This window comes from Carettochelys insculpta, chromosome 6 (genome assembly GCF_033958435.1).
Source record: "Carettochelys insculpta isolate YL-2023 chromosome 6, ASM3395843v1, whole genome shotgun sequence".
NCBI lineage: Eukaryota > Metazoa > Chordata > Testudines > Carettochelyidae > Carettochelys > Carettochelys insculpta.
This window is the reverse complement of record NC_134142.1, coordinates 98,782,507-98,798,043: the sequence shown is the minus strand read 5'-3', so window position 1 is coordinate 98,798,043 and position 15,537 is coordinate 98,782,507. Positions and strand designations below refer to the sequence as shown.

At 38.8% G+C, this 15,537-nt stretch overlaps 1 protein-coding gene across 1 annotated transcript in view; it reads left to right on the top strand.

The window, feature by feature from the left end:
- The first annotated feature begins 4,528 nt into the window (after positions 1-4,528).
- Positions 4,529-15,537, top strand: part of LUZP2 (leucine zipper protein 2) — a 462,473-nt gene continuing 451,464 nt past the window's right edge. Inside the window, exon 1 of the mRNA XM_074999009.1 lies at positions 4,529-4,549. The gene's annotated coding sequence lies outside the window, so the exon portion shown is untranslated. The remainder of the gene's footprint in view (positions 4,550-15,537) is intronic.

Sequence of the window (15,537 nt, the reverse complement as noted above, 5' to 3'; positions counted from 1 at the left end):
GGCAGCTCAGCAGGGGACCCTAGTCTGGGGCAACTAGCCCTTTTTCTAAAAAATGTTCCAGTTCTCACTTGGAGTTATTTATTCACAGCTAGTCTGTTCCTAGGCTAAACTGTGAGCTGCCATCCTGTCTGCTGCTCCCAGAACCCAGAGAGGAAAGAGCCCAGCCGAAAAGTAATCCCGCTGAATGTCCCCTGTTTCTAGAGTTAGTATATTGAAGTAACAGTTGATAACTTGGTCTGTCATAGGATCTTGTGAAATTTCCCACCAGAAATGGTTAGTCTCTATTGCAATAGGGAGAGGGCTTGCTGCCTCACAATGAAAATCAGTGGTAAGGTTCCCTATGAGATCTCATTAAATAATAAAGTTGATTTTACCTAACCTGTTGTTGCTTTCCTCTGATAAACATGGTTCTACCATAGCTTTTGATATACAAGCATGTACACGTCAAATATGCATAAACACAATCTTGGATTGATTGTTGGGGTGAGTTTGACTGATTTAATTTCAGGCTCTTTTTGGTAGCACCTTCAAGGTGAGGCACTTCAGGCTTATTCAGCCTCCATTATTCTCAAGTTTCTGCTTTTAATAGGCAATATTTAATCATTCTAAATATTCACTGAAATAAATTGAAGTGTAACATAACTTATTAATTTATTACTATGCCTGCATCCACTTTTCATGAAATTTAACTTAATTTGCTGTGGAAGGATATTTCCCCTATGAACTACAGGTTGAACTTGTGTAGTCCAGCACAGTCTCATCTGGTAACATCTTTCGTCCAACATGATTTTAGTTAGCTGAGTGACCATTTAACATGGGCATGGCCAAGCTTCCTGTGGTCCTATTAAGTTTGTTTACAGCCAGTCAGTGTTCTGTGCTGTTCTACAGATATAATTTACCTCTAAATGTCTTCTCTGAACCCAGTAAGCAGTGGAAGTGTTGGTAATGCTGCAAGACATTTACTGCAGGGCTGTCTACGCTAGAAGCATTAGTTGACAGCATTTACTATTGACAGGGTAATCTCGACAGAACCTCTGTCAACAGATTGCATCTACACACAACTTGCTTTGTCGACAGAGAATTGCCAGACTGAACTGCCCTGTGGTGCTAGAAAGCAGAATGGTAGCTCTAAGAGGGCTGCCCGGTGACAGCAGTGTCTAAGCTTTATTTTTGTCGACAGTACTATGTCCAGAGATTGTTATGCCTCAAATTTTTGAGGGATAATATTGTCACAAAAAATGCAGAGTTCTGTCGAGACTTTGTCAGCAGAACGCATTGTGCGTAGACGCTACCTGAATTATGTCGACATAAGGCCCCTTTTGTCAATAAAACTCTCTAGTGTAGATGCAGCTCAGGTGTGAGAATAGTGGAATGTTTTAGTTGTTTCCTTTGAAAATGACCTGGTCATTTGGGTATCAGTCCTTTAGTGGTAAGAAATTATCTGAAACAGAGAAGCTGTCTCCTCAGGGATTGACTAAACTGGGAATTGGGGGATGGTGCTTAGAAGTCTACTTGCACCAGACCTGCTTTCTTTTCACCTCCCTCATGTTTTTCTTTTTATTCAAGCAGATGGAAGTAGCCCTGGCTGACCCTGTTTCCTTTCAGTTATCCTGTGGCATGAGCAATGAGGCATTATGAGCTGTAGAGTCATATGAATAATTTGTATAATGGCAGGATTAAAAGGGATTGCCCGTCTGGGTTTGCCAGGAGATTGAAAACTATTTTTGCTTCTTCCTGGCACCCTGAAATGCTTCTGTCACTTGTCTATCTTATTTCTTTGCTGATATAATCAATATTTTTATATTGGGCTTTGAGTGACAGTTGCTTTCACACTCCAGAGGAGTTTTAACTGATCCTTGCCTGCTCAGGCTTAAACTGATCACTCAAGTTGGAGCTGAGAATGACTTTACTCCAACAGTACATGGACTACAGTACATGGCGTTTATCTACTTATCCCCAACATTTCCCTGGAGAAGTTTGGTGTGAGTGGAAGTTGAAAGATGGATGACCAATGACAAGAACACGATTCCTACTCAGTGCAGACCTATCCAATACAATTCTGGCAACTTTAAAAAAAGAGTGTAAGTTCCCTTCTATGTTGAACTGGAATGCTGAAGCCTAGAGCATTTGATATTAATGGTAAGATGGAGAGCCTTACTTTAGCAGTTGCCTGTCATGGCCCCATTTTCTATCATTTATGCACAGGACTAGAAACAGTTGTGCTGAGAGTAGCTGAGGGATGACTAGACAGATGGGGTGAGGTGGCAGAGGTATGCAAGAGGGACTAAATCTAGTACACAGATAAAGGGTTCCTTCCACTTGACAAAAATGCTAAATAGTGCTTGTAGTTGAACCCGGGAGTTGTAACTGGTTGGTGACCTGAGTACAAGGGACAGGGCTCACTTATTTCAATTACTTACTACTACAGGCAAAATTGTTGCCCAGGTAATAGTTTATAGAGGTTTGCCAATAAAAACATCAGCACTGTCCTCTAATCCAGTGTCTAGTGTGTTCCTTGTTTCAAAATTATTGAAGCCAAGGAACACCAGGATGCAAGCCACCCCTATTTACACCTTCACTGGCCACATACCCTGTGCCAGCCACTGGGAGAGGAGGTGATACAGGAGTTGTTTTCTGTCCAGGCACTCTTTGGGGCATGCCCTTGTGCTAGTTGATACTCATCCATCTGGCTATCTGTGCTGTTAGACTGCCTCACAACAGCTCCAGCATCAGTGCCAATTGGGATTAATCATTTTACACAATATTTTGCATTCGAGGAAACTGATATTTTCAGATTGATTGACTAAAGAGGGTAACTGTTTGCTTGTGAAAGGAAAATTAAATCAGTGATCACTTAATCAGAGACATTTATATAGCCTCCCTCCATCTGGTATCTATTTAGGATTTATTCTCTCAATACCCCTGTGACATAGGTAAATGCCATTATCTCTACTTTACAGATAACAACTGAGGCTTAGGGAGACTAAGTAAGTGATTGGATCAAGGTACCACAGGAGAGTAAGGGAAAGAAAGTGGGTCTCAGAAGTCACAGGTTAGCAGTCTGACCATAAGCCATATTTTCCCCCAATGTAACCGTGCATCCGCAAAGTTCTTCTATAATATTTCGAGACTTATGTGCTCCAATATATTAACTATTCAGTATTGAATCTGACTTCTTTATCATGTAAGTGCCTCAAGGTAATTAACAGGGCAATTAAATTGAATTAAGGACTAGTAAAACATTTTGAACTGTTTTTCTATTGTCAAATAATGGGATATTGTCCTACCCTCTCTCCTGTTCTTCCCAAGGCAGAGAAAAGAATTGCACCATAAGGTTCACTTTGTATTCCATGCTTAACAAAAAGAGAAAGCAAGCTTCCATTTCTCATTTTTTAAAACCATAGAATGCAGATGTAGTGCTGAAAACTTGGAATACTACTACCCCTGCTTTGAGGTTAAGTGGTATTAATGCAAAATTAAGCTGCCTGTCCCTGCATGGGTCTGCAAAGAGAAATTTACATGGTGAATGGAACTTCCCTACGGTGTTCTCCTGATGGAGAAGTGAGGTAGAATTTTGCTTCTTGCATCCAAAAGACTTTTGTGGACAAGAATCTCCAAGTACCAGAGTTTGTGTCGCTCCTCCACTATCATTTTATTGCTGGCTGAGGTTACTGTTTGGGTCTTTCTGTAAGTCAGCTGGAGGCAGGAAGTGCTTTTTTAATTAAATTATTTTTTTTTAAACTCACCTAAGGACTCTTAAGGACAGATTTTTTTTATAAAACAGCACTAGTAAATGCTGCTTCTCAGAGAGACTTGTTGCACTTTGTTCTCTCAAGGGCTACAACTGTTATTTCCAGATCACAGCTAGCTCTTTCCAGCTCAAGGAGCAAAACCCTGACCTTAGTCTTATCTGTGCGTTTCCAGTAGAGCAGGGAGGTGGCCTGCTAATTCTTTTTTGCTTTTTACAGTCTATTAGAAGTCACTAAATGATTTCTAGCATGCAGCATCTGAGACAACAGATTTATAATTCATCAAACTGTCCCTTGTGCAAATGAATAAAACAGATGTATGCCACTATGCATTACAGAATCTTGAGTTCTCTTGTAAAAACAATTTTTGCATTTGAGTTGGCCTGTGCAATGGTTCTGTGTTATGAAATTCTGGGGTATTGGCAACAAGTTTCATTTTTGATTTTGGTTTTTTCCTGAGAGTTGTGTAAAGCAGAATCCCATTAAATGGACAATCTTTTCTCAATTATTTAGAGATCATATATCAAATGGAAACTACAGAAACCCATTACAAAGGTACTTATAATAAATGACAGCCATTAATTTTCTTATAGTGACCTTCATAAGTGATTTCTGTGTAGGGAGTCAACTAAAGACTAAAGGGACAAGGATGGTTTTCAGTTAATATTTAAATAGAGGTAGTTCAGAAGGAGAGAGTCCATAAGGCATGCAAGTGGAACTGTGACCTCTCCCATCTGTGAAGAATGAAAGGGAAGGGAAGGGAAGGAAAGAGCCCAAGACTGTGGGAGCACGACAAGCAGGTAGGAGTGCAAGTTGTGACAGTATGAGGCCAGTGGAGTAACTTACAAAGGGAAATGTGCTTCAGAAAGCAGAAACAGCCCTGGCAATCCAGCAGAGTAGGAGCAGCAGAGAAAGAGGATGCTGTAAATTAGGGCCAGCTGGTTTCACTTAAGGATTCCATGGGTCTTTTAAAAGCCTTCCCCCAGAAGGGGGCGGGGGTGGTAACTGGGAGAAGAAGTTAGAGAGGAGTAGAGAGTGTTAGTGTGGTGCAGGAAAATAACAGTGGCACCCAAGACAGCAGGGGAGGTGAGCAGCTCCCACAGGGAGTGTTTGGGGCTCACTGCCCCTGAAAACCTTACGGTTCAGCCAAAGGCTGTGGGGACTGGGTACTTAGCCTGACCAAACCAGAGGGGCTCCTATCTACTGCCCTTTGAGAAAGGGGACTGAAGCCTGAGACCCACTGTGGACTAAGCCGAGGTCTGCGCCCAGGAGTGAAGCTGACCTTGCCACAAATTTTAATATTAGATTCATAAGTGGTAGCAGGAGGCCACTTGGGTTTTGGAAGAGTAGTAGGACCATTTTGAAGCAAATGTGATGGTGGAGATGATGCTTACGGGAGGAGCTGAAGATTAAGGGTAGTATAGGTACCCTCCTCTGAGCATCTAAAATCAGTTTTATCTTTTTCTAATGCACGCAGGGTTTGACCAGGTTGAAAAACTGACTGTACATATCCATAGTATACTTCTGTTAAATATATTCCCTGCACTAGACAACATAATTACCTGTGACCCTTTGCTGCTGCTAGTAAAACAGCCAACTTAAGTAAACACTTTTAAAATACTTTTGTGATGGGGTAAATAGAATCTTTATGGCAGGATTAATGTGAGCCCAGTTAGCACTTGAATAAGAAATGGGTAATTAAGGATTAGCCCCATTTTAGAAGAACTAGCTTTGGTGAAAGGATTGAAGGACTGAGAGAGGAAAGCAGTAGTAAGGAATAGATACCCTGGAACTGGCCCTGAAGAGAAAGGGTACTGGGGGAATCAGTTCCAGCAGTTGCCAGAGATATTCAGAGCTAAGAGAACTCCTCAGCAATAAACAAATTGGGAAAAGCTATATGGAGAGATGGAAATCCAGAGAGACAGGATTGGAGAGTGCAGCTCTATGCCAGATGCCCATATAGAGCAAAAGGTCATAAGAACTAGGTGCTAGTTACTTATTACAATGGCTTTGGGCTGGAACCCAGCAGAGATCGTGGGCCTGTTTTCCTACCAGGCCTTGCAAGCAGGGCAATGTAAGCTTCAGAAATAGAGGCAAGATTGAAGCTAAAGGCCTGCTACCTTGTCACCAAGGCCTACATTTGAAAACATTTTTCACCCAGTCCTATAATTCCAAATTGATTTAGGAGCCTCAGTGCAGCCAAAGGGATCATTGGAAGGGGGAGGATTTAACCAGCTTGGCTGCATCTACACTAGCAAGCTTTTTCTTGGAAAACCAGGCCTTTCTTTAAAAAAGAAAAAAAAATGCAGCACATCTACACACAATGCACTATTTTAACCTGAAATTGAAAGGACACAGCCCTTTTTCCGGCATCCCTCTCCCTCTCCCAGATGATCAAGAGTGCCTTTTTCCACAAGAGTCTTTCAGAAAAAAAGTATATGTAGATGCTATGCAGGCCCCTCTTTTGAAAAGGCAGTTCTCATGGCACCAGATTTTTTGATCCCTGGCCCATTCTTTCAAATGAGCTGGGGCCGTGTGCATGCTTTTTATCAAAAGAGTGGATCGATCTTTTGATCTGCTTTTTTTTGTGTGTGGACGTGATCTTTGGAAAAAAAAAAAAAAACTTTTGGGAGATCTCTTCCAGAAGAACTTCTTTCAAAGGATCGCTGCAGTGTAGATGTAGCCCTAGAGAAGAGAACTGTATTAAAAGAAAGCCCAAATAACTGCCTGCAAGGGGAAATAAAGACAGAAAAAGTCCATGCCATGGTGAGATCCACTAGTGAGTGAAGCCTCTACACAATTGCATACACAATAGCCTTTATTATTCAAAATGTACGATTTTCAATTCACCCAATTACAATAATCTTTATGTTTTAAAATATCATCCTGCAGTGATTTAGTATAATTTGTAATTAGAGATGGTTGGGAATTTTCCAGTGAAAGTTTTTAGGAGGTGATAAATGGTGGTTGGAAAACTGGTTCATTAATACTCAAACAGGTTGTGGAAAGCGGTCAATTCTCATGAATTTTTCAACTCAAAAATTTCTTAGAGAAAAGTGACACAGGCAAAATATTTCACTGTGTTTTAATTGAAATATTTTTCTCATTCAAATCCCATGTGAAATTTCAGCTACTTACAATAAAAATGTTTCAAGGGGGGTTAAAAATGAAAGGCAAATTAGGCATTGATCCTGCTAAAGACTGTTTGGTAGGTCCTTACAAAACCTGTAGATGAGCTTTTAAATAAAGCTGAAGGTAGTTTAGGTACCCATATCACACTGACATTCAACAGGATTTGGACACCTGTTTCTCATGGGCTCCACGGACAATCCCAGCTTTAGTTACTATGTCTAATGTTTCATAGCTAAAGCACTGCATTTAGTAACTGTCAGTCAACATGCACCTGTCATTATGTTGCCCAGAATTTAATAGGTTAAATGGATAAAATATTTTAGAAGGCACCTAATCTTCCTGGAATGGGGAAAGGTACCCCCCCCCCTCATATGGTGGATTATTTCAAAATTGTCTACAATGTTTTGTCTTCATTCTTTCCTTGAAGTGTTTGATACTGGCTAGTTTAGGGATAGGATAGTGTGCTAGGTGAGATTTGAGTCCAATCCATAGGTAATGATTTTTCTTATATTTGTCTGTTGAGGATTTCATGCATATGACAAATACTAGATTTAAATATGACTTTTCTTTACAACTCCATCAACTCTTCCAATCTTTCCTTATTATTGCCATTTTTTTCTTTTTCCATTTACGTATAGTAGATTTGAAAAAGGTTGTGAATGGGCTGAATGCTGATATCTCACTCTGCTTAAGGTGTTTTGTAACTTAAACTTTTTAAAAATATGCTAGCACTGGTACATCTCCCTATCATCTAATTTGCAATTTGTCACATGCAGTAAATAAATATTTGGAAACACTTGGATTATGCACTAGAAAAGCTAAATCTTTTCATTTCTTTGGATTTTTCACTGAGTACTTTGGCTAGTTCATATCCCCTCAAATAATCAGTAATGTAATGCATAGTATGTCATTGTCATGTAAGTTATGCATTTTTTTTGCCCATTGTCTAAGTGTGCTTGAGAGAGACAGCTAGTACTTACAGAATGCTAAAAAGCTGTTTCAAGTCCTTGGTTGATGGAATAAATGGGATCATACAAAATTCAAGGGGATTTCAGATGCTGACAGTCTGCAAATTTAACCCTTGCTCTGCCTCCAAGTCCCTTACCCATAAACCCAACACAGCATAAATTCCAAAGGTGCCTCAGAACTTTAATGAATGTTTGCACAGTGGAGCAGGGCAAATAATTATATTTTTCATTGGCAAGAATTGAGAGGACAAATACATAATTAGGAGCTGGAATACAAACAGAAGTGCCACTATTTCTGAAGGGACACCACCACTGAAAATGACTATGCTATCTGTTTTCGTTCTCTCCTTCCACTGCAGTTTTTCACAGCATCTGACTTCCCTGTTGTTTGTTAGCAGCTCCAATTACAGTGGATTTTTCTATATGATCATAAGAATAGGTGGCTGGACTGAGATCATCGACTCATTGACATAGATGCACTTTATCATAACTTCTGATCATATATCAAGCAGATATACATAAAAATGAATAAGAACGAAGAAGTGAGGATCTTTGTATCTCATTGCCAAGCCACTAAGATATCCAGCTTACTACTGCAGAGTACTTATGCCTGTCAAAAGATTTTTTTGACCTTGCTTCTCTTCTGAAATGGTCTAAATGAGAGGAACCTGATGCAAAACCCTAGCTGCAAATATAACAAACAGAGGGAGGATTGTGTAAGCTATAAACCATCTGAGAATGTTAAATTAGTTTGGATGTCTTGTGATCAGACCTTACACTGAGAGTTTTCCAGTATTACCTGCCTCCCTTCAGGCCAGCTTAGAGCATGGTCTTCTGTAAGGCACTTCATTAGACAGACTTCCAGATTGTAATTAGGACCATTTGAGGAGAAAAATATTAAGGGTAAAGAGAGAAAGCTAACTGAACGTATTAGGGAAAAAAGCAACAACAAAAGATTCAGGTTCAGCTCTAGGTAAAGACTTTTTACAGAGGACAAATGTTATATTTCAAAACCAGTCTGCTTATTCCTGTTGCTAGTTCAGAGACCTCATTTATATCAAATCATCCATTTCTGAGGTTCAGTGACAGAAGGACGACTTATCTTGGTTTAGTGAATAATTTGTAGTAAACATGCCCTCAATGTATTTAATCAATATATCTGGTCATGGAGGAGCCTGACTCATGATGCAAGAGAACAAGTAGTGTTACATGTAATAGTCTATTTAGGTTCTTATACTGTACCCATTACTATAAATCTGTGCATACTGGTCTGCAGGTCTATCTCTAGAAGTAAAAGAACGGGCTCAGAGCAACTGTTCAAATCACCCTTTCACACTGAGAGTGAGAGAAATGGGAAACAGTCATTGCTGTGTCTCCATGGCAACATGCATGGAAGGAAAAGGAGAAAAGACCTCCAGCAAACAGATCCTGGATGGAGAAGAAAAGCTAAAGAATAGCTGACCTATTTTAAAGTTGTTAAACATGGAAAAATTACTTATGTTCAGTGACAATAACTGAGACCATTATATTTTGTATTGAGAAACCACCTAAAACCAACTGGCACTGGGATAAGAAAAGCCACGAGACTGGGCTCTGTAGTGATCCATCCCCTTGTATGGCCGAAAAAGTTCAACTAAGCTTCCAAGATATTCATCTGAACTGCCAACCACTATGAGTTTTTTTTGCTCATAGCCACTGCTAATGTCAAGTATAAGATGGCTTTAACATTGTAATGAGCGTAAGGTTCTTTTTTGCCTGATGCTTTTGTTTCCTAGCATGCTATAATAAGGAATTCATGCTTTGTTACAGATAAGGGTACAGCAGGCAACCCATCACTCAAATAACATTCAGCAAGTTTGCAGACATTTAATGATATGTTTTGACAACTGTTGTTGGTTTTCTTTCTAGATGGATAATAATGGATTTTATCCTCCATTAATTTCAGATTTCTTTGTTTGATAACCTGTCTTCCTTGCCAGAAAAGTCATTTCAGCACTATATGCAACATACTTATTTTATAAAATAATTCTGTTTATATTCTTGGAGTTTTTGCTCTCTGGGTCAGTTACTCATCATGAATTCCACTGAAGTCACTAGAGCTATGCTAGTATAAAAGCTTCATAGGTCTGCTGCTTCTTATCAGATGAGACAGTAACTAACCTCACTATCTCCCTTGCAAAACAGGGTAGTAGGTGGGGGGTGTGGGAGAAAGGAGGATTGGGATTTTGTGTGGGGAATGAGGGTACTTGATCAAACAAAAAACAAAGAACCTCACAGTATGGCCAAATAATTCAGACACATCAGCATCTTTGGGTGTTTATCATCAAATCTAAACTCAGAACCTTGAGAAATTTGCTTCGAACTAAGGGAAATATGGCTTTAAGTCCTCCTTGTTACATAGAAGAGATGAGTACAAGGTGGTCACATCATATCTAAGCATCATTCTTGCACTTAGATCTGCTAGCACTGATCTCATCATCCACAAGGATCTGAATGCCTGGGCCTGTGATTCATGAATCTTTGCTTCCAGTGGACTACGGAAGGCTTGTAGTTTACATACATCAGCATGTGGCACCTTTCGCATAAATGCTTATCAGAGTACCAAGGTCAAATGAATTAGGATGATACATCACTATCCAGAGGTCAAAGGTGTCAAGTTCATTTCTCTAACCTTCCCAGTTTGATGGAATTTCATAGATGCAGTCTGACAGCAGATAAGAGAGACATTAATAGGCACTCAAGTATTTTCATATTTGGTGTTTAAGATAATTGAGGCCAATTCTGGTAAACGAGCCAGATTCAGTTTTGTTTGGCCAGTCTGGAAAACCATTTATATCTAGTAATCTGGGACATGGCTGGAGATAGTATTTGCTAGTCTATGCTTAGGAAATGAAGTGTATTAATTTGGCAGTTCAGTATCTTTAGTAGAAAATAATAGAATTCTACATCTTGACATTAAAAGGGGAAAAGAGAGAGAGTATTTTTGGATAGGCTGTGCTGGTTTGAAAAAAAAATGGAAACAAGATGCTTCTATTTCTCATCCTGTAAAAACATCAGCTTCCAGATCTGCGCATACCTTCCAAAGTCGCGAATCTTCTATCTCAGAATATACCAGATCTGTTTCATGTGACTCGCTCCCATCTTAAGTAAAACACGTCAAAGAAGAGAGCTCTGAGTATACATTAAACCTTTATTTCCATTCCAAAACCCCTAACTTGGCATTATTTATCACTTCAATCACTGTAGCACTCAAAATGTGTTAGCTGTCTTCAAAACAATAATTGCATCAAAGGCTTCAGAATCTGAAGTTTTGATCTTGCAGCCATTGACTTTAATTACACTAGTGCTTAGAAGTGCATAAGAGTTCCCAGGATCAGGGAACTTATTAAGGGAATTTATTAAGCTCCCAAACCTCTTGAAACTATATATCGAAAAAGCTGTGAAATCTGGTACTTGGATAACTGGCATGCTCAGTTAACCAGCATCTGCCAGGGACACCTCCAGTAACTGGCATGTTTTATTATCTGGCAACACCCATTTTCCAGGAATGCTGGATAATAAAGCTTGTGCTGTGCAACACTTTCTTCAAGTCTAATACTGAAGGATGCTCCTGATCGCTCTCACCTCTCTTTGAAATCTAAGAGGGTAAATCATCAGCTGATCTAAACTGTCAGACATCTCCAGTAAAAACTGTTCATTTCACTGGAAATTATGCAGCGGGGGGGGGGGGCGGGGGAGGATTAATTTCAGGTCAAATCCCAAACTCTCCCTCCCCTCAACGTTTTAGGAAATAAAGTTAGAAAAAAAAGCATTTATGGTCAAAACCTTCCTTTTTTATTTTGACAATTTTTAAGGATTTCAAAAGTAAAAGGTACTTTTCATAGAAAAACTGATATCTTTCAATTTAAAAAATTTAGTTATATTTACTTTAATAAATATTAACTAATAATTCATTAAAATCAACATGAATTTGCTTAATGTTTGTCACTGAAAACCCTAAATTAATCAGATTTCACCCCGGTCTAACATTCGGTACCGTAGGGCTCAGATGCTGAACCATTTTGTTCATTCAGATGTTTTTTAATTCATTGACCAGTAGAGGAAAAGCTGGTATTAGTTTACACTAAAACATAACTGAAGGCTATGGACAGTGTGTAACTTATTTCCCTTTTGTTATTTAAATACACACTCACTCACTCACTCTGGTGTCAATGACTCTCTGGTGATCCTCACAAGGAGTTCAAATTCCACTGATAATGAATATTGTATAAGAACCTAGATATGCAGATGTACAGAGGTTTATCCATACTAACGCTATAATTTCTATAGTAGCTAATATATTTCCAGGGTGGAAAAATCTAGACGAGGGGCATATGCGGATATCTAATGTAGGATGACAGGTCGTCCAAGTGTATAATTAGGCTATGCTGGGGAGTTAGTTATTATTGAGCTGTTATTCCCAGTAGTTGGAAATGAACATATAGCTTTACTACTTAATAATAAAAGTTTAGTGGTGCACAGTGGTTATTAGTCAATTATTCAGTTGTCCAGTAGTTTCTGATATAGGCCCTGATCTTACAATAGGTACTCCAGATTGTTGACCCCATGCACAGCCTCATTAACTTCAGTTTGCCTTCCCACTATGCTTTGCAAGATTGAAACTAAAGTCTTCCCCTGTACACAGGATAAGAAATAATTGTGGTAATGGTTGAAATGTGTTAACCTTCTAAGGGGTCTTATTATACCCCTTTCCAATGCACATTCCATCTGCAGGAAGAGCCAGACTGTGCCATTCATACAGAAACCTGTGTATGGGACAATATTGTACAGCCTTGGTAGCACTATTCAGCCCTGGCATTGATCAGGTCAAGGCAGAAGAACATATGTGGTGCCCCATATTAGGCTGGCAGATGGCATAGAGCAGAAGAGAGTAGTCTTCCTCTATATAGGCTGGACAAAGAGGCTTAGGAGTATGGCACCATTTTTCCCCTCATCCTGAGTAATTTAATCACGGAGGTTATTACTGTGATCAGCATACCTGGAGGCAGCACAAGTGGAGATGATCCCTACATAAATATCATTGATCTGATTCTTCTTTCACAGAAGTTCAAGAGTTCATATAATTGAAATCAAATCCTTTGTAAACAGGGGAAAAAGCAATAGGAGAATAAGGTAACATATATACTAAAACTTTCAATCCCCAGAAGAGGCAAATGATAGCACAAAAACCATGCCATAAGAGGCGGATGTGTGAAACTGCATGCAAACCCACAGCCACAAAACAGGAACTCAAAACTGGAACTTCTGAGCTAAGCCTGTTTAAACTGCAGAAAATGAGGTTCACATATTTATTCCTGGATTCCAACCTGTTCTATGAGACTGGCTTTGTGTCTTACCCACCAGAATCAGAGGACTATTTTCCTGTTCCATTTATATGAGACCGAAGTCTTACATCAACAACCGTTCTTTTGATATCTCAGATATATGGCAGAAAATGTGTGAGCCATTAGCATAACTTTGGTGCTCACTAAGTCCATCACAAACCCTTGTCTTATTGTAGTTCCTTCTCAGCCCTGTACTTTGACTCTGTTTTAGATTGCTTCCTTGTCCACCTCTGAACATGCGGTGTAACTTCAATTTAATACATGCCATAGTGTTTTACTTTAAAAAAGTGTGCCATTTAGTCTAATATTAATTTTTTCCAAAAATTGGCTATAAAGTAACATTCAGATAGCACATTTTAAATTCTCTTATTTATTGTTGTCAGGTCAGGTTTTTTTATGTCATGCATCTGATGCATGCAATCTTTTGTGGTGTGGCTGCTGTTTGCACTACCATTTAACTTTGCTTTATTAGAAACAGGGGACTTTTCTGTGCTCCCTGATGTAAAATTTGTTGCACATGTGTAGGCCCTACAGCAAGATTTGGAGGCAGTTTATCTATTTAATTTAATCCTTTCTAATCTAATCTAGCTACTTATATGACCCCAATCATTGCAGAGCCTGAGGGTCTGTTTTCTCTCTCACTATCTGTGGTGTAAGTCTGAAATAGCTCCCATGGACTTCAGTATTAATGATTTGCAAGTTCAGCTACTCATCTTTTCAGTTTAGCCTCTGGTTAGTATGTCTCTATCTGTTCTTTTGCCTAAACTCTTAAAGACAGTAACTGCGTCTTACTTTATAGCTGTATAGCACATTTTTAGGTAGCATTGCAAAGTGCTGCAAGGCACTGTTACGGTGTTTTTATTGCTTGTCAGATAAATATGCAATCACAAAACAAAAAAAAATGCTAGAGTTCTGCTGATGAGACTCTAGTGCTATGCCTCCTTTGTTGTTTGAGAACTCAGAAATTATATCTTTAAATTGCCTGATTATCTATTATTTATATCATGTACAGTGCTGACATCTTTTAAATGCAGTGCTAGAATTCAACACAAATCTTACTTTATACTAAAAGGGGAATAAGTATAATTTCTAAGACTGGATTTAGGGTTATGATGATAATGCTTTAAATTACAACTTGAAACAAATAACATAATTTGAGTGGTAGAAAATTTCTGAAAAGTCAGTGAATAATGTAAAATATATTAGTAATGTCACCTTATTCCTTTAGGTAATATATTTACAAATATTACCCCAGCAACATACAGCTAGAGATAAATTATATACTTTTTCATTGAAAAAAAGAATTCTAAACTCCCAAATCTGATGGTGAATACAGCAAACCATTCTAACTGTGAGATCATTCGAAATGTCTCTGCATTGGTAAGTAGAATCCACCAGATGGCGTAAGGGAATGACTCTCAATAAAATTGTTCATATGCAATTTTGTGGATTTAGACTAAACTAGACAACCAGCATTGGCATAAGAAGGAAGCAGAAAGAAACTCTTGTGGCTAAAACATAAGATTGATACAGCTTCTATGCCTGGCCATGTTCCCGTCCTTTTTTTTTTTTTTTTTTTTGAGAGGGGAAATTTCGCTTCATTCTTTCTATAGATTTATTTTTCCCATCTGCAGACATGGGATGATAATATGTAACTATTTTATGGAAATGTTATCTCCTTTTAAGTATTTGAGGTATATCTCAGCATGGGACCTAGGCAATGTCAGTCTTTCTTAGATTCAGGAAGGCACTTAGACATGTATGTAACTGTAACCATCTGAGTGCTACTACTGACTTAACCAATTTGGAAACTAAGCACATGCTTTACTGAATTGGGGCCTTAGGAGTTAAATTCTTTGGCCTAGGGAATCAGTTTTCATAACTCTCTGCACAGTGCCAAGCACCTGGGTGCTTTATGAATAGCAATAATGACTCACATTTATTAAAGGTATTGTGATCCTTGAATAAATGCTTTATTAAAGTGTTAAATTATTGCTACAGAGCTGTCATCTTAATACTGCAGCCATAGAAAGAGGTTTAACCAAGTATTTGCTGGTTCAGTCCACCTTGATCATTCATGATTAAGTTGAGTGCAGCATAGAACTTTCATACCTGACTGCAGATATCCCATGATACGTACAGATGGATGCCTAAGTTCACCTTCTTCCATAAAAGATACCACAGAGGTATGGTAAGTAAAATTCCTAATTTGTTTTTCTTTCCCCATAATTCTTTTTAAAAATTTGCTGGATGGGGCTAAGATTTAGGAAACTGCATTGCCTGTGAGCTACAATATGTACAGCA